The sequence below is a fragment of the Thermothelomyces heterothallicus genome (genome assembly GCF_042370625.1).
Source record: "Thermothelomyces heterothallicus CBS 202.75 unplaced genomic scaffold P884_scaffold_5, whole genome shotgun sequence".
Taxonomy (NCBI): Eukaryota; Fungi; Ascomycota; class Sordariomycetes; order Sordariales; family Chaetomiaceae; genus Thermothelomyces; species Thermothelomyces heterothallicus.
In genome coordinates, this window is record NW_027192566.1 from 981,800 (window position 1) to 986,723 (window position 4,924).

Below are 4,924 nucleotides of genomic sequence, written 5' to 3' on the forward strand. Positions count from 1 at the left end.
TGGGATCGTTTCTTGCCAAGTGTGATCCTGTCCTGATTGGTCCATCATTCTTCGGCTTGATTGGCCCGTTTGTGTCGGTGGCCTAGGCGGCATCTGTATGTATATTTCCGTGACATATATCTAATAGCTCTTATAATACTTATATTAATTGAAATAGTCCTACTTCTTATATTAGGTTAGTAAAGGATTTGATAAAGGCTTTATTAGATAGAGCTAAGGCTTCTATAAGTCCCTAGATCTTACCCTCTACCTCTAACGTATAGGTAAGATAGAAGTGCTAATAATTATATATAGGATCTTAAGAAGTTATATATAGTTCTCTAGAATAACCTTAAACGTGCTAGCGTTTCCTCTAAACAAGTTAAGGATAATATAGAGGAGTATAAGGTTAATAAGGCTAAACTCGTACGTTTTACGAAGATTACCTACTCTATATATAATATTTTCTATTAGTTAGGAAAGATTAAGAAGGGTTATAATGCTTGTATTAGTATGTCTAATAACGTGTTAGGCGCTATACCGTCGCTAGGTAAGGATAAAGGCAAAGGCAAGGCTATTAATCCTAGTGACAGTTAACAATAGTAGATAGGGAGTATTAGGTAGTATTTTGTTTCGCGAATTTAACTTATTTTCTACCCCCTAGTTACGTAAGCCTATGACTAACATCTTAAAGATTAAGGAATGCTCTCTAGCGCTTAAAAGCTTATTAGCTAAGTCGTTTTATAAGCCTATCTACTAGTATCTAACTAGTTAGTAGATATACTACTTTAAACGTTCCTTTTACTACTTCCTAGTATAACTATATATTATAGATATCTATATACTATAGGCAAGTATTAATACATTTATTCTTAGCTATTATTAGTCTAATCGTTTGCTAATTGTCGTAATAGATATTCTAGGGTTCTCCAAGCTTAAGATCGATATCTATAAATAGCCTTTTAAGCGCTATAGCCTCTCTTACTATAAGGGAGAGCATTAGAAGTTCTACTTTAATACTTAATATTATAACGGTATCCTAGTACGACACCTTCCATATAATAGGACCGCTAAATAGGAAGAAGATATATCCCTATAACAAATACTATATATCTAGATTATCTATATATAAAGTATCCCCCGCGATTATAAGCATCAGACTATCTAGCGCTCGCTCGCCTTTATATTAAATTAATAGGTAAAAGCTCCTAAATAGATATCTTACTACTTACCACACCTCTAATAAGTAGTCTAGCCCTAGGTTAGTCAGGTATCGGGATAGTACTAAATAGGTATATATAATATCTAGATATAATATAATTATATAGTATAGGATTAATCTAACAAGCTCCTAATACTCTTTGATCTACATACCGGTAGCGCTCCCTTCGAACTTCTTTAGTTCTTTATAGCTTAAGGGAGTTAGTTTATACACGCTAGGCACGTCTAGTCTATATCTTCTCGCTACCTTTCTAATATATTAGTTATAGATTAACTATATCTTATATATAGGTCGGTCTCGAATCACCCTAATACCAAGGAACTAATTAACATTACCCTGCTTATAGACATTGTATCGAGCTTTGATTCCTTCTATCACGTACTTGGCCGCTATAGTATTACTTTTATAGAAGAAGACTAAGAAGTCATTAATATAGAAGATCAGGATAACGCGTTTGTCGTAGCTTAGGAAGAGGCACTTTTCTTCTCCTAATAGCTCTATCCTAAGTTCTAAAAGCGTTTTATAGAACTCTTTATACTATAAGAGTAACGAGTCTCTTAAGCTATATAGAGCTCTTCGCAACTCTATACATTTTCCTAGCTACTTAAATCCTTCTAGTAATTTACAGATAATAGGATCATCTTCCGGTCGTTCGACGTTAAGGAACGCTTACGCTATATCGAACTATTTAACTTCTAAATCAAAGTACGTTACGATCGCTATCATTATATAGAACAACTACACCGCTAGAGTAGCTATATATGTACTTTCTACTAAGCTAATATCTTATAGATCTCCTTATATATAGATCCTCGCCTTACACTTCTCTAAGAAACCGTCCTTATCAAACTTATACGCAAATACCTATTTTAATGGTATAGGTCACGCTTTCGCCTGCTCGCGTAGTACGATCTTCTACGTTCCCCTGCTCTCTAAGTTATATATCTCCTTGTAAGCTGTATCTCTAAACTGCTATCCTAATAGGTGATTATATAGGTCTCGCTAGTTATTAGGAACGTAAATAAGATCGTTAATATACTAATATAGTTTATTTAGGGCTACTCCGAGGTACGTAGTATCCTTCTATTATATAGTAGTAGTAAATACTATATATATTATTTGTATACTTTAGTCCTCTAGGTAAGCTTCCTATTAATCAGGTAGATAAGTCTTATAGAACTATCGCTAGAGTTCCTTTATTATATAGATAAAGGAGTAATAGTAATTAACCCTCTCTTTATTTTATAGCCGTTCGCTTAACCATATAGGGTCCCTAGGTATATAAGCCCTCCTCCTACCTCTACCTCTCCTCGTAGGAGGTTACCAAATAGCTTCTCCTTCGCTTCTACCTTCTAGAGGGTACATTAGCTAATCCGGAGTTCGCTTAACACTCTATTCCTCTAGTACGGCCGGGTATAATATATCGGTAGTACCGTCCTAGGTTCCTAGCTCTTCTATCACACTATATATATATAACTCTTCTATAGAAGGTATTCCTCTACTAGATTCGGCGGCTCCCCTATTCTCCCTAGTGTCTAGTTAGCTAGCTAGCGACTAGGAAGGCCCTAATTCAAACCCTCCTACTTCCTAGTAGATATCCCCTTTACTAGCCGGTACAGGGTATACTACCGAGGGCTTAGGCGTATATTTAGAGGTTAAGAGTCCTCTAAAGCTCTCTATCTATTTGGTAAGTTCGTCTACTACTTACGTCTCTACTATAGGAGCCTCTAGAACTAATTACTCGCTTATAGGCTATATATTAGAGAGCTCCCTTACCCCCAAGTCTTAACCCTATTAAAGAGGTTAATCTACTACTAGACTCTCTTATAATAGAGGTAGCCAAGCCACTATAATAGAGTCTTCTACTAGTTAGCAGGTCTATAGCATCGCTTACTAGAGAAATTCGGTATCCTAGGAATCTTTACCAAGATCGAATTAATTGATTTCCTAGCTCGCCACCGCTAGCGACGACTCTATTAGCTACTCTTCGCCTAGGCAGTAGAAAGTCTTCTTATCAAAGCAAACGTTACGAGTTATAATGACCCTATCAAGCTCGGGTATCTAAACGTAATAGATATTAGATATACGATATCCTATAAGATACCCTATTAGCCTATATAGTAGCACCTTAAAGTCCTTTGTATGCCGCTTAGCTTCCCTATCCTTATAGAGGACATATACCTAGCAACCGTATATAAAGATATTACTCTAGTCTAGGCACAAGTTACTAGTTAACGTAATTATTAAGCTAGGTTTATACTAGCGAAAGTACTATTTAAACTAGCTATAGAGCACCTTATTAGGAGTTCTAAACGAGTAAGTACGGCTTAGGCTTATTATATATAAATACGCTACTACTTATATACTTTCTAACTAGAGCTTCGTAGGCAAATTCACGCCATTAAGCATCTTAATTAAGCGTAAGATCAGTTCTTGCCCTACTCGCTCTACTAGTCCGTTAGGCTCGTAGGTATACGAAGGTAAGAGTTTAAGATCAATCCTACTCTCTACTACCTAAGTCTAGTAGTATATTAGTATTCGCCCTACTAAACTAATTATTATAATATCATTATCCTACTTAATCTTATAGATAGCGAGCCTATATTAGCGTCTTACCTAGCTCTCGAAATTCTAGATAACTCCTATAATTTGGTCTAGCGACTTTATCGTCAAGAGGAAAGGGAAGAGCTTCCTACTATACTCGTTAATAATTATAAGTAGCTATTATAATCTATTAATCGATTTAGGATAATCAAATAAGTCCTAAGCCACTTACTAGAACGGGCGTATAGACTTCTACTCTAGTAGTCTTCTCGAAATGACCTTAGTAGTATAAGTACGAGCGTAGCTCTCGTACTTAATATATACTATCCCCTTAATATAGACGTTTCTAGCGTTATTAATAAGCGCTTTTAACGCTTCTAGTCCAAGGTAACTAGCTTTTAAGTACTAAAGATCCTCGGTATCCTCTCTTATAGTAGGTGATACTTACGTATATAACCTTCTAATGTATATAGTAAACACGTTCTATAAGGATATATAAACGTTTACGATACCTGCTTTACTAATTAAGACATAGTCTAGAAAGCTCAAGTAGTAGGAAAGTAGCTTATATTTAAGGAAGGTAAGATTATACTTATATTCTAACTTATAAAGAATAACATTATTTTCTAGTATTCTAAAACGTAGTAAGTAATCTAAGCCATAGTACCAAGCGCCTACCTTAAGCAAGAGAGCTTCCGAGACAATATTAATATAGAACCCTTTAATAATAGTAATATCCTTAAACGTTAGCTTCTCGGTATATTGTCTACGTAGTCTATCTAGAACGTTCTTAATCACCCGAGTACCTCTCCTACTAATAGGAAAGGTTATAATACCCGCTTTAACGAACTTAGGATCTTCTACCTTAATAAATGTCTTAGGTAAAAGGAACTTCTTATCATTAACTAAATAGATTATACTATATAAGTCTAGTAGAATGCTTTCCGAAAGAGGATAACGCTATAGAGTAACTATACTAAATATCCTATAGTAAGTTAAGAGCTCGTTAAGTAGCTAAAGGCTAATAATTAATACATTAAGGGAATTAGGGTATCCTACCCCTAACTACCTAGAATAGGATAGCTCCCCCTACTTAGCAATAAGTTAACTTTTTAGTCTAGCCTACTTTGGCTTATCAAGCTCCTAGCAAATCCTCTTATACTCCTTGTTAGAAAGGTA